At 37.2% G+C, this 15,992-nt stretch overlaps 1 protein-coding gene across 5 annotated transcripts in view; it reads right to left on the bottom strand.

Moving 5' to 3' along the window:
• KIAA0232 (KIAA0232 ortholog) overlaps positions 1–15,992 on the bottom strand; it is a 76,956-nt gene that overhangs the window by 42,288 nt on the left and 18,676 nt on the right. The window lies entirely within an intron of this gene.

The raw sequence follows: 15,992 nt of genomic DNA, 5'->3' as shown, positions 1-15,992 counted from the left end.
AGAATGCCAAGAAGTTAGAATTTAAAAAAAACTTTTGGAGCTTCTTCCAAAACAATTTGTCTTTTCAACATTTAGAAAAACAAACTACATATGAATGCATTCACTATTTTGGAACTCACTAACCTGGTTTTCATGCACCCCATGTTACATTAGTAGTAAGCAGTGAACATACTTATATCTTATAACAGATGGAATGTGAATAGAATTTTAGTACAATGGCACTGTCTTGTTAGTCAAAAGAACTACAGTATAACGATAATGTGTGAAGTACTACATACACACACAAATGCAAATCTAGTAAAAAATCTGCTAAATTAATAGTTTTAGTGTCAGAGTCTGCACAGCATGACTATTTTGAGACAATCCAGGAGCAAAATACAGGACACATAGGTTTGTCTTTCAAACAGTAGCTTATATACAAGACTTCTATATACAGTGATACCTTGTCTTACAAACTTAATTCATTCCGTGACCAGGTTCGTAAGATGAAAAGTTCGTAAGACGAAGCAATTTTCCCCATAGGAATCAGTGTAAAAGCAAATAATGTGTGCAACCCCATCCCAAAAGTCACCCAGTGCGGGGATTCCCCTGAGGCTCCCCTCACTGGGAAACCCCGTCCCCGGACTTCCGTTGTCACCCAAAGCGTGGGGATTCCCGAGGCTCCCCTCGTTGGAATTCAAAGCGGCGCGGCAAAAATGAAGGTGGGGTTTCCCAGCGAGGGGATCCCTGCGCTTTGGCTGACAATGGAAGCCCGGAGGCAGGGCATCCCAACGGCGGCGGCTCGAGTTCGTAAGGTGAAAATAGTTCGGAAGAAGAGGCAAAAAAATCTTAAGCACTGGGTTCGTATCACAAAAAGAGGGGTTCGTAAGATGAGGTATCACTGTACATACATATACAGTATAGTACATAGTAAGCACATATCAGACAAGCAAGCAATCTTCAATTCTATACTGAGAACTACAATGTAGATTGAACACGAGAAGGAGAGTGATAAATGAGGAGAGATATGCTCTCTCGTGGCCTCCCTTATATGGACAACTCCTTAAAGCGGCAGTAACCCTGCTGACTCATCTCCATTGCATCAGCATTTCTATTTACAGTCAAATTTATCTACCTACCTACTTACCTATCTACCCATCTATCTAATTCGACTTCTATGCTGCCCAATCCCAACAGGACTCAGGGCGGCTTACAGCAGTCTTACATCAGCCGGTCAGATGTTAAATCATCCTTACTCTGACATTCCTCCCATTTAAAGCTGAACAGCTGAATGCTTTAACATATTCATGATGTTTTCTTTTTCTATTATGTCCTTGCCTTCTGCTTCAGTCCCTACTCTCCTTGCTACAAATGCTACTAGTACCTTAACTACTATTGCTGCTGGAACTACTCCTAATTCCATTATCTAATGACTCTGTATACCCGTCTTTCTAATTACATCCTGTTTCCCATCTCTTGTCTGGATACCTTTGCTTTCTCTTTTCAGTGGCTCAATATCCTCAGTTTGGTTTGTTGCCTGACATTCTCTTTAAAGTCAGCTTCTTCCATTTATCTTGTTGTTCCTTAAGCAGTGACCATGACCATATCTCTTGGTAATTTTAGGGTTCATACCTAACACTATATACTCTAATCTCACTTGCAGCGAACCACTTAGAAGGTATATCTTTATCACTCCTTTCAGATCTTCTTAGTATTACCTGTTCCTGTGTTCCTGTGCTTTCGCTTTTTATCACAGGTCTATCCTCTTCTATATCTACTTCTGACCCACTTTCCTGTCTCTTCTTTATTGAGCTTCTTTCCAGAAAACTAGTGCTATGCATTGGGATGAACACTTCAGGATTAGCATGCACCATATTCCAATGTTTCTTCTCTACAAAATTAGCAAATCTAGAAAACACTACCTTTTCTGGTTCCATCTGTAAACCTATACCCTTTGAAACCTGGCTCATACCAAGCAAACCTAATCTTCCTAGCCTTTTTCTGTCCTTTTCTCCTGGTGTCTTTGGGACTATGTAACCAGGCATACCTGCCAAATGTCCTTAGATGAGCCAAGGAGGGTTTCCTTCCATGCAACAGGAAATACAACATTTCCTTTATCACCACACTCCATATCCTGCTAATTATATAATTTGCTGTCTTCATGGCTTCCACTCCAGTAAATTTTACACATGACTGTATCTCTATCACACTATTTCTTCTTTCAACTACTCCATTTTCAGTTGGCAAATATGGATTCGAACATCTGTGCCTTATACCTAAACTTCTTAACCATCTTTTGAAATTATCAGACATAAACTCCATTCCCCTGTCTGTTTGAAGCTGGCATACATTACAACCATACCTCTGCTCTACACGTTTTATCCATTGCTTGATTTGTTGCAATACTCCCTTCTTGCTTTTTAGCAGATAAGAAAACCCATATCTACTGTAGTCATCTACTATGACTAAGGCATACCTAGCTCCTCCTAAAGAGGGTGCCATAGAGCCAATCAAATTATTGGTGGTAGGCACATCAAGACAAGCAATCAAGCAATCTTCAACTCTATACTGAGAACTACAATGTACATTCAATATGAGGAGGAGAGTGATATATGAGAGATATGCTCACTCATGGCCTCCATTATATAAATAAAAAATGAAGTTAGTTAATGATTGAAAGCACAGAATTATGCAGCTATGATTCCCTAACATAATATATGGAGGATCAATTACTGTATATATGAATGTTCCACTGTGCTAGACAATAATCTCACAATCTAAATTCTAACTCTAGAATGTTTTATTCCTCCTTTATACTATGTCTAGCACACACAAAACTCTTCCAGTTTAAATAGTTATCTTCCACCTTTATAGTTATCTTCCACCTTTATAAAATCATTGAGTTTTGGATATCCATGGAATCATGTTCTTGGCAACTCTTTGCAACCTTCCATGCTGACTTCTCCAGAAAATCAGAAGGGAAGCTGAGCAGGGAAGACTGCAATTTGCTGGGATAATCTCTCCCATTCATGCATCCCTCTGTGATTGTACTGTGCTGGCACTTGTACATCCTTGTACATCCTTCCATGTAGCGTCGCTTACACACTCCTATGTACTCTCCTCAAAATGTGCAACACTTGTTAAGATATCCCTTGCAACCTCCCTTACCTGGCCATACTGGGCACACCTGTGCACTCTGCCTGATCCCCTAGGTCTCTTTCAATGCTCATGCATCTTTCTTGGCTTTCCCTACATCTCTGCACATTCCCTTGTTTCTTCTCCCACCCAGCAATATCTACTTACTTGCCTACATGCCTGGGACTTACAACTAATGCCAGCTTACCCAGTGATTGTGGAAAGCCAGCAGGAAATTGCCTTGTCTAAAGATTGCACAATTCAGTTAATGATGGCAATTGAAACTGTAGAAATTGCCACTGCTAAGTGTATTTTATCACTTAGCAACTGAAAGTCTGTCTGAATTGTTGTTGTAAATTGAGGATGGCCTATATAACACAGAACATGCACAGATTATTTCAAAAGATTTCCCAGTTCGAGAATTGTGTACATCTATCAATACCACTTTTTTTTACTTTTTTTTTTGAAGCTTTAATAACTTAGGGCCATGGAAGTACTGTTGGAGAAAAGATGCAACTCTTATGCTGCAATTCACAATTTTCCCATACTGACATTTAAGGTTTTTAAAAAATCTATTAGTATTAATAAAAGTTATTTCTTTAAACTTAGCTATCATAAATTTGTAAAGAGGAGGAGATCTTCAGCACATGTCCATATAGGAGTGAAGTGCTAATTTTCCCCCCATGTTATATCCTCCTCCTTGGATACTGCCAACAAAGGATGATGGCTGCAGTGGGCCTGCAATCATTCATCCTTATGACCTACCATAAGGTCATTGCAGTGCCATCCCATCTCTCTCCCACTCAACCCCACTCGGTGCCTGTAGTGGACCTCCTCCCCACTTGCCATTGCCACATACTTTACTTTCTGCAAGCTCTCAAGCCCTCATGTTATGGAAGGAGGGCAGACCATGTGTCCTCGGGCTGTACTGCATCAAGCCAAATGTGGCTGCCACACACAGATGGGGGGGACAAAATGGTGGCTACCAGACTGCTTTATTTTGCTGCCTTAGAAAGCTCTGCAGCACAATGCAGAGCTTGTTGAGGCAGCAAAATCAAGCAATTTGTTCTGGGACGTGCAACAGCCACCCAAATACAGCTGCCATTTTGCCCCTGCCTACAAACAAGAGGGGACAAAATGGCAGCTGCCAGACAAGCTGCTTCATTTGCTGCCTTAGAGAGGCTCCATGGTAGTTTAGAAGCTTCTGAACACTGCTGAAAGCTGCTGCAATGCTTTGTTAAGGCAGCAAAATGAAGCAGTTTGTCCCAAGGCCCTGTGGTGGCGACTCAAAAGCAAACATTTTGTGGGTAAGACTAAAACATGGCCACTTTTGGACTTCCGGGGCGGGGCTTGGTCGATGCGGAGCTGGTGAGTGAACCGCTGCTCTCCCAGCACGACTTTTAGTGCCTTTAAATATAAGATCAGACACCCAACTTGGAGGGAAGGGTGTCGTAAGAGGTGGTTATGCTGTGCCCGATGTGAGAGTCGCTAGCTCACACCGGCACAAGCTTTTTTGAACTGCCAGGACTGGGCAAAAAAAGAAGCCAGCGTTTGCTGGCCCTAAGACATGGCCGCCCCGTAAACATCGAGGAGGAAGTGAAAAGAGATCGGTGAGCCTCAGCAATTGCCCCAAAATAACAAACTTAATTTGGAAACTTCTGGTGTAATTGAACAATTGTGGGAAAGACGGTAAAAGGATAGAAGAGCTCAAAGTCGAAACAAGCGGCGATTAAAAGGATTGAGCGACAAGAGAAGCAAGAGACAGCGTGCGGTGACAGGAGATTCGGGTGTTTGACAGGAGAGCTGGGTTGGAGGGACGGAGACGGAACGGAGCGGAGCGGAGACGGATACAACCGGGTGATACGATCTTAAAGTTTGAAGACTAAAATTATTTTACAAATACTTGGATTACCAGATGGAATAGGAGTAGCGAAAGCGGCGATTTTTTTTAAAAAAAACCTCCGGCGTGAGCTTTCACTACGGACGTCACACCAACGTGATTAAACCTCCTCCACTTCCGAAAACATAGAGCTACGAAAGTAGAAAGCAGAAACAGCAAGATAACATCCTGGAGATCTACACCCCTCCTTTTGCTTAGCCGATTCTTTTGATTCTTTTGATTTATTTGATCTATCTGGTTTGCGTTTGCCTTTGGACCTTTTAAGGACTTAAAATCCCATAAACACAGAAGGTATAACTTTAAAGAGACAGGAACCTGACTTAACGGATATCAACTTGACTGGACTGGTTTTCAATACTACTATAACAGACCTTCTCTTAGGAAATTAGACCTACTCATTTTTGGAACAATCTGGACTAAATCTGGACTAAAATAAATATCAGAATCAAGGAACATCTATTGGTTAATATATAAGATTAAAGGAAACAAAAGACAGACACTGGACTGGAAAACAATTAGATGACATCAAAGTAATTGCTGTTATTAATTAATAACATCTCTGATCAACTGTAATTAAATGTAAACTGTAATTAAATGCAATCAACTAACGAATTAATTAAGTGATTAATGGATGTAAGAATTTGTTAATTCATTATTATTTAAATCTCTACCTCTACTCTACCTCTACTCTACTCTTAGAAATTGTTTATCTAGAATACCTATAAGAATTTACTTAACTATTATTCAACTATTGATTTCCTAACCAATAACTAATTAATTGTATACTATATATTGTGCATTGTATATTTAATATTGATTAAGTATTAAGTATTAAGTATTGATTAAGTATTAAGTATTAAATGTTACAGCATTAAGTATTAGATATTAAGATATTAGATATTAAGGAGTAAATAAATAAGTTAGAATATCAAATACAAATTAGAAAAGGATAAGCTAAGATAGATTAAATATAGTTTAAGTATTGAAACGCCGATAATAATTGAAAGCATTAACCTTACCTCTTTTCTCTTTTGAAAAATAAGTTGTATATATTGATTGGATCGACTGTTACATATTGAACTAACCCTTAAAGAGTAACTTGATTGATTGATTAGATATTGAATAGATTGATTAGATATTGAATTAAGCATTAGAAAGCTAAAACTTATCACAAATGGCAACTCAACAAACACTAACTAAGTCGTTGAGAAGGGGTAATTTAACCTTACTATCACCAGCTGTGCAGAAATCCTCATCGACTTCCGATATTGTTACAGGAGAGATTAAAGATCAGACACCCTCGCTTCAAAGTTTACAAAATTCCCTAGACAGAATTCAAGAATTTATGATAAAACAACAGGAGTCCTCTAACCAAACTCAATAAACTATAATTAAAAACCATCAGGAGACACAAAAAAAATTCGAGGAAGTAAATGAAAATTTTGCCAAATTTAATAATATAATAGAAAGTGTTAAAGAAGCAGTAGACCAACAGGAAATTAAAATACAGCAAGTGGAAGAGACAACCGAGGCGAATAAGTTAAGATTAACTAAAAACGAAGAAGACCTCAGGAGGGTAAACAAAGATTTAGAAGGGGCCATTGCCCAATTAGAATTCGAAAAAGCCTCATTTTATCTTAGGCTACAAAATATACCAGAAGAAAAAGGGGAGAACTTGTTTGCGACCGTAGTTGAACTCTTCGCTGAAGAGTTAAAAATAAATGAAAACGAACTAATTAACCACGTAGACGAGGTATATTGAGTGCAAACTAATTACGCACGTCGCCATCAACTCCCCAGAGAGATTCACCTTAGATTCACCAAAAAAACCCTGAGAGATGAGATATATAGGAATACCAGAGGGGTCTTAACGTATAAAGGAAAAGACATCATTGTATTGAAACAAATACCCAAAAGAATTAGGGAACGAAGGAGGGATTACCATTACTTTACAAACAAATTAATAAAAAACGAGATACAATTTAGATGGTTGAAAAAGGAAACATTTGTGTGATTGGGGACTTTAATATAATAATAGATTACGACAAAGACTATAAAGGTAAAGAAAAGAGTAAAAAGAAAAAAACCATACCAGAAAAACTCAAAGATATTATAGAGGAATTTAAATTAAAGGATACATGGAGGGAAAGACACAGGGATGAATGTAAATATACTTATTATTCACACCCACATGACTCATGGTCCAGATTGGACATGATATGGACAAATATAGAATTACAACAAGAGATAATATCAGCAGAAATAGAACCTAACCTTTGGGCAGACCACAATCCAGTAAGTATTATAATTAGAGGAAACCAAACCAAAAAAAATAGATGGACAATGAATACAAAAATTATACGAGAAAACAAATACAAAGAATTTTCAAAAAAAGAATTAGATATCTTTCTAGAAAAAAACTGGAATGAAGACACAACCATACAAAATATATGGGACACAACCAAAGCATATATAAGGGGGATAACCATTGCATACACTAGTAAAAAAAATAAGGATAAAAATAAGGAGATGAGAGAAAATCAAAAAGAATTAGAACAAATAGAAGCCGAATGGATAAAAGATCCAAAAAAAATCGAACTAAAAGAAAAAAGAGATGTAATTAAACACAAGATTAACTTGACAGCACAGGAAGAAATAGCCCAAAAAATCAAAAGTGTAAAACAAAACTACTTCGAACATGCGAACAAACCGGGAAGGTGGCTTGCCTATAAAATTAAAAAACAGAAAGAGAAGAAATATATCCAACAACTGGAAGATGAAAAGGGAAAAAAACAAATTGATATAGAAGAAAAAAAAAAGATAATACAAAACTATTTTGAACAGCTATATAGGAAAGATGATATAAAAGAGGAAGAAATAGATCAATATTTGAACGAGATTGAACTACCCCAAATATCGGAGACTAACATTGATAGAATGGATAAAACCATAACTATGACAGAATTAGAGCTAGCAATTAAAAAACAAAACAACAACAAAACCCCAGGAGTAGATGGAATACCAGCCGAATATTACAAAGAAATTTACGAACCAGTCAAAAAATTATTATTACAGATGTTGAATGAGGTGTTAGATAAAGGAGCAATGCCTGAATCCTGGAAGGAAGGGTTAATAACACTAATACCAAAAGATTTGGAACAAAGATATTTAATAAAACAATACAGACCAATTGCATTACTAAACTCAGATTACAAAATCTTTACAACAATATTAGCAGAAAGGTTTAAAGGGATAATTAACGAAATTATACATCCGGACCAGAACGGCTTTTTACCAAACAGAAATATAAAAAATAATTTGAGAAACATTATAAATATTTTAGAATACTATGAGGTAAACCCAGGAAAGAATTTGGCACTAATATTTTTAGATGCGGAAAAAGCATTCGATAATTTGAATTGGAACTTCTTTATTAAACAACTGACCAAAATGAAATTTAAAGAAAAATTTATAAAAGCAATCAAGACGATATACTCTACACAATCGGCAAAAGTTATAATAAACGACCAATTAACGCAAAATATAAAAATATAAAAGGGAGTACGGCAAGGATGCCCCCTTTCCCCATTAATATTTATTTTGGCCATAGAAATCTTATTAAATCAGATAAGGTTAAATAAAAATGTTAAAGGATTAAATTTGAAAGGACAAGAATACAAAATTCAGGGATTTGCCGATGATCTAGTATTCAATATAGAAGATCCAATTGAATCAGGGGAAGTTTTATTAAAGGAGATTACTGGATTCGGAAAAGTAGCAGGATTTAAAATTAATAAACAAAAAACCAAAATATTGACAAAAAATTTAACAAATACAGAGAAGAAAATATTAGAAGACAGATTAGGCCTACAAATAGTAAAAACAGTTAAGTATTTGGGAATAAAATTAACAGCAAAAGCGATCACAATAAAGGAAGATAATTATACGGTTTTAATAAAAGAAATAAAAAAGAAATTAGAAAAATGGAACAAATTGCCTATCTCGCTCATAGGTAGAATCTCAACAATAAAAATGTCCATCTTACCCAAGATTCTATATCTATTTAGGACGATTCCAATTATATTAAGAAAAGACTTTTTTCAAAAATTAAATAGAATGATTACAAAATTCGTCTGGGCCGGAAAAAAACCTAGAATTAGAATACAATATCTGCAAGATAATATCAAACAAGGAGGATTTGCACTACCAGATTTCGAATTATATTATAATGCAGCAATTATGGATTGGTTGAAAGATTGGTTTAAATTGGAAAATAAAAGACTACTAATACTGGAAGGACACGATATGAGAATAGGGTGGCATGCTATCCTGTGGGAAAATAAAGAACAAACACATAGTTACTTCAAACAACATATAATAAGAAACTCGTTATATACAACTTGGAAAAAAATCAAAAAAATGTACTATCACCAAACTCCCAAATGGTACTCAAGCTTAGAGGCGACGGTATACCCAAACTCAAGAGAACTAAACAAAATGCTAAATTATTATCAAACATTAGAAAAAAATGGGGAACTAAAAACTAGGGAACAATTAGAAGAAATTGGAATCAAAATCGACTGGTGGGCGTATAACGTAATCAAATCAAAATATCAAGAAGGGAAAAAGAAGGAAATACAAATAAAAGAGATAGAATTAGATAAGATAATTTTAGGCCAAGAAAAAAAATGATTTCCAAAATATATAGATATATGCTACACTACAAAATGGAGGAACACATTGTTAAAAATAGTATACATAGTTGGGGCAAAAATTTTGGTTATAGCATAAATTTAGATAAGTGGGAATCAATCTGGACCAAAAACTATAAGTTAACAAAATCTACAGCTTATAAGGAAAACATATACAAAATGTATTATAGGTGGCACCTTCCACCGGCAACATTAGCCAAAATGTATAAAGGAACAAGTCCAAAATGTTGGAGGTGTAAAAAAATTGGGACATACTACCACATTTGGTGGACCTGCTCAAAAATGAAAAAATTCTGGAACAAAATGCAGAATTGGATAGAAGAGATTTTACAAATGAAGATAAATAAAAAACCTGAAGCCTTTCTCCTGGGAATTATAGATCAAAAAATTGAAAAAAACAAACACTACTTATTAATTCATATATTGACAGCAATTAGAATAACGATAGCTCAAAATTGGAAGCAACCCGAACCACCTGAAGACGATTTGATAATTAAAAAAATATTAGACTGTGCTGAATTTGACGCACTAACAATTAAATTAAAAAATAAAGAGGATTCCGAACACGATAAAACCTGGATACATCTTTATAACTGGTTTAAGAAAAGAAATAAAATTCAAAAGAAAAAAATCAAATTAACAATACTTTATATCCTTTTCATTACATAGAAAAAAAAATACAAAAGACATATATACAAAAAACCTTTTTATAAAGAAAGATCTGTATGATATTAAAGACAATTGAATATGAATAAAAGAAGGCGGATAAGAAAGAATTAAATGATTTAAAGAACAGTGACAACCTACAAGAGAAAATGGTATACGCTGAGGTCACAACATGCTTCACCAGAAAATAATTTAAAATCAAAAATCATTCAAAACTAACCTCCTGAAGGGAATATAAGTACAAATATTATAAAATATACTAAGTGAATAGTTATTGTTATTAATGTACTTAAATAAGCAATTAGATCTTTTTTTAAGAATATTTTCTTTTTGTTTGTTTGTTTGTCATGTTTGTTTGTTCGTTTATTTGTTATGCGTTGATTTAGCATTGTATTAATATAAAACATATTGTATGTAAATGTGTATATATTTGTAATAAAATCTTTAAAAAAAAATAAAAAAAAATAAAACATGGCCACTTTTGGAACTGTGCTGTGTGCCTCCACACACACACAAAATCATCCCAGCACTCTGGAAACCCTTAGACCTTTTCAAAAGGTAAGTGGTGAGAAGAGTGTTTTGTTTGGTGGGGTAGGAATCAGGCCTAAGGCTTGGAAGACCTGGTAGGAGCAGGAAAAGGCCTGTTGGGATGCAAGATGCAGGAGGTGGTGCATGGGACATCTTGAGGGGGGTGTGTGTGCTTGGAGGACTAAGTAGGTGAGCCTAGGCCTGTACTGGGCCTCCAACTACCTTCTCCAATCTAAAGGCACCCCACACTTATCGACACATTCATTTTATTTTCATTGGTCAAATAAATTAATGTACTATTAAAGAGATCCTTTTTCAGGCTCACACAAAAACCTGAAAGTCTGACTGGTACAAAAAATAACAGAGATGATTATGTGAAAACACTTTTTCCATATAATTTTCAGAGCATTTGCAGCCCTCCTGTTAAATGTGTCTTCTGCAAGGAAGCTTTTGTGTAAAAGCATGTACTGTACTGTGCAAGTACTATCCAAAAAGAAATCTTAAAAAAGGCAAAAATGAAACCTACCTGCCCTTCACAAAATCTCCCATGTGCCTCCATTACTATAGCCTCAGATAATCTAAGACAACTTTCAATTTTAGTGGTATATAGAAGAACCACCCAAATCTTTTTGTTAAATAAAGATAGTGTATGCAAAGATTTATGCTAAGACATAAAGCATCATTCAAGGTGAAATTGATTTAAATCAAGATTTAAATCACTAGTAAAAAGGCTTCATTTAAATCAACTTGATTTACATCATAATTTTTAAAGAGCAACTGTAATCTCTTCTCTGACCCACTGTTGACTGACAGTTCCATTCACTTTAATGGAATGGCTGGCAATGTGGCAGTGACACAACAAGGTAAGAGACATGACTGGCAGCAGGTGAGTGCATGCCCACTAACAGGCGCTGCCATGATGGATCTGAATGACAGGTGCTCTTTAAATGTAATGACCTTGGATACACTGAATGAGTTTACCAAAATGTAAACATTGCAGAATATGCAGTCTCATACTACATAACGACTGTATTTTTCAGAGTATAAGACGCACCTTAGTTTGGAGAAAGGAAAATAAGGGGGGGGGGGGGGGATCTGCCTAACAGATATTCATCTGGCTAGCGTCTTTAGTCTGGTCAGCATCAGCACATTATTTTATCCCCTGGTTAGGGCTTAAAAAACCCCTTATTTGGAAAGAGTAACAATGAAAGAGCTTGCAAGCCGGTAAGTGCTGGGAACATTGTTATAACTCGTTAGGGGAAAAAACATTCTGAGCAAGTAGAGCAATGAAAAAAAACCTGCAAAGACTCAGGGCTTGGAAAACATTCTTCAGAGAGAGTAAAAATGAAAGAGCCTTCAAGATAAGAACTGGGAAGATCATTAGTATCTAGTTGGGGCGGGGGGAAAAGCTTGGGGGGGGGAAAAGCTACATTCAGAGTATAAGATGCACCCAAATTTTCAGCCTTGTTTAGAGAGAAAATGGTAAGCTCCATTTCATGCGGAATAAACTAAATTACTAATGTATCTTAAATAGAAAAATATCTTTAGATAGGTTTTTACCCAAAACATTTTATTAAAATAAATTTGATAAAAAATTTAAAAATCTTATTTACATTTTTTAAAATCTGTTTTTTTTTTAAAAAAAAAATCCACCCTGGCACCACTTAATCTTTATGTAGCAATTTTCAAGCAAAGAAAAACCCATAAAATAATCTGACCAGTGAAGTATGATTGAGGAAAGCAATGGCCAAATTGATATGCAGTTTAAATTACTACAGGATTTGCAATCCTGGGGATACTCCATGTCATTTATTAGTGAAGATATAAATATTACTAGCATAATGAACTTTTAAATATTGAGTAATGTCAGCTATATTATCTTCTGGATAAATATCCAGTTTTATGGAAGTGAAATGTATATAAAATGCTTTTGAAGTTTATTAAGTAAAATTGGTCTACCCATGAGATGGACTGATAAATGTTCTGGTGAAAAAAATTAAAAGAAAAATGTATCATGGCTAACCATCTTTCATGTTCCTGCCACTTGCACCTGCTAAATTAGTTTGCTTTGGTGTAGAAAAAAAGGAGGACAGCTGTTCTTAATTGGCTGTGGAGAAACTAGACGCTCCTGGAATGAAGAGCAACCATTTTAATTCAATAAAATATATTTATAATCTAGACATATTTTAGTATATTAAAAAAAATTGCATCAGTGTGCATCAGTTGACATCAATCATCAATCTTATTAATAATAGAAACATAGAAACATAGAAGACTGACGGCAGAAAAAGACCCCATGGTCCAACTAGTCTGCCCTTTTACTATTTCCTGTATTTTATCTTACAATGGATATATGTTTATCCCAGGCATGTTTAAATTCGGTTACTGTGGATTTACCAACCACGTCTGCTGGAAGTTTGTTCCAAGGATCTACTACTCTTTCAGTAAAATAATACTTTCTCATGTTGCCTTTGATCTTTCCCCCAACTAACTTCAGATTGTGTCCCCTTGTTCTTGTGTTCACTTTCCTGTTAAAAACACTTCCCTCCTGAACCCTATTTAACCCTTTAACATATTTAAATGTTTCGATCATGTCCCCCCTTTTCCTTCTGTCTTCCAGACTATACAGATTGAGTTCATTAAGTCTTTCCTGATACGTTTTATACTTCAGACCTTCCACCATTCTTGTAGCCCGTCTTTGGACCCGTTCAATTTTGTCAATATCTTTTTGTAGGTGAGGTCTCCAGAACTGAACACAGTACTCCAAATGTGGTCTCACCAGCGCTCTATATAAGGGGATCACAATCTCCCTCTTCCTGCTTGTTATACCTCTAGCTATGCAGCCAAGCATCCTACTTGCCTTTCCTACTGCCCGACCACACTGCTCACCCATTTTGAGACTGTCAGAAATCACTACCCCTAAATCCTTCTCTTCTGAAGTTTTTGCTAACACAGAACTGCCAATGCAATACTCAGATTTAGGATTCCTTTTCCCCAAGTGCATTATTTTACATTTGGAAACATTAAACTGCAGTTTCCATTGCTTTGACCATTTATCTAGTAACGCTAAATCATTTACCATATTACAGACCCCTCCAGGAATATCAACCCTATTGCACACTTTAGAGTCATCGGCAAATAGGCAAACCTTCCCTACCAAACCTTCCCCTATGTCACTCACAAACATATTAAAAAGAATAGGACCCAGAACAGACCCTTGTGGCACACCGCTTGTAACCTGTCTCTGCTCAGAATACTCGCCATTAACAATAACTCTCTGATGTCTATGCTTCAGCCAGCTTGAAATCCACTGAACTATCCAGGGATTAAGTCCAATCTTCACTAATTTATCTATCAGCTCTTTATGTGGAACCGTATCAAAGGCTTTGCTGAAGTCCAGATAGGCAATATCCACGGCACCACCTTGATCCAACACCTTTGTGACATAGTCAAAGAACTCAATGAGATTAGTCTGACACGATTTGCCTTCAGTAAAGCCATGCTGATTTGGGTCCAATAAGTTATTGTTTTTTAGATGCTGATTTATCCTCTTTTTGAGTAGAGTCTCCATCATTTTAACTACAACTGATGTCAAGCTAACTGGCCTGTAGTTTCCAGCTTCTTCTCTACTGCCCTTCTTGTGGATAATCTGGAATTTATCATCTGGGAAATGAGGCAAGTCAGCAAAAAAATTCAACATAATAGCAGAAAGATAAATCACATGAAGGCACTGCTTGTTTGGTAGTGATGGTTCTGGATGGGATAAATTAATGAGTGTTCCTGGGCATTTATCAGGGGCTATCTGTGTGTCCAATATATTGTTATATTCTCAGTAGTGGGCTCCTACCAGTATGCCTAAGTGTGCGCAACTCTGCGGCTCTGGCATTCGAGTGAAATTTTGCTTCCTGCACCAGAACTGCGGAGCTGCGCATAATTAGGCGTACCTGTAGGAGCCCACTACCATATATTCTGCCACTTTCAATTATGCTGCATGAACAGGAATGAATACTTTTTTGAGCAAGCACAGCTGCAAGCCCTTTAAAGGGCTGGCAATATGTGCAGCATACATACAATCGAAGGCAGTGACGGCAAACCTGTGGCATGGGTGCCGAGGTGGCATGCGGAGCCATATCTGCTGGCACGCGAGCCGTTGTCCTAGCTCAGCTCCAATGTGCATGTGTGTGCCTGCCAGCTGATTTTTGGCTCACAGAGGCTCTGGGAGGGCACTTTTTGCTTCCAGAGAGCCTCCGGAGGAATAGGGGAGGGCATTTTTACCCTCCCCTGGCTCCAGGAAAGCCTTTGGAGCCAGGGGAGGTTGAAATATGAGCCTACTCAGACATCAGAAGTTGGGAAACAGGCCATTTCCAGCCTCCAAAGGGCCTCTAGGGGGCGAGGGAAGCTGTTTTCGCCTTCCCCAGGCATTGAATTATGGGTGTGGGCACTCGTTCATGTGCGATACCGCACGCAGACGCTCTTTCGGCACCCGAGGGGAAAAAAGGCTTGCCATCACTGATCTAAGGTATCTTTATCAGTTTTCACCAGGGGTAAAATTCAAAAATTTCCCCTAGCGGTTCTGTGGGCATAGCTTGGTGGTTGTGGCAGGGAAAGGATACTGCAAAATCCCCATTCCCACCCAACTTGGCGGCCACCCAGAGGTGGCATTTGCCAGTTTTCTGAACTACTCAAAATTTCCGCTACCAATTCTCCAGAACCTGTCAGAATCTGCTGAATTTCAACCCTGGATTTCATTCTCATTAGTGCACATTCCTAAAGCAGCAACTGTGATAGATTTGAGCTGTTACAAAGAAAGGATACCTTATACCTGTGATGGCGAACCTATGGTACGTGTGCCAGAAGTGGCACGCAGAGCTATTTTTCCTGGGATGCGGAACCATCGCCCCCGGGTTCTGGTGTACCGGCCAACAGATTTCATTTGCACGTGTATGCCAAAAACCAGAAGAGCAGCTGCCCAGTGCACATGTATACTCCAGAAATATGATCTTGTTTTCAGAATGCACATGCGTACAGGCCAGCTGGTCTGGTTTGGGGATCCCAGTGGTCACTTCGTCAGG

Source organism: Erythrolamprus reginae, chromosome 3 (assembly GCF_031021105.1).
Source record: "Erythrolamprus reginae isolate rEryReg1 chromosome 3, rEryReg1.hap1, whole genome shotgun sequence".
Classification (NCBI taxonomy): Eukaryota; Metazoa; Chordata; class Lepidosauria; order Squamata; family Dipsadidae; genus Erythrolamprus; species Erythrolamprus reginae.
This window is presented reverse-complemented; position numbering and strand designations above follow the sequence as displayed.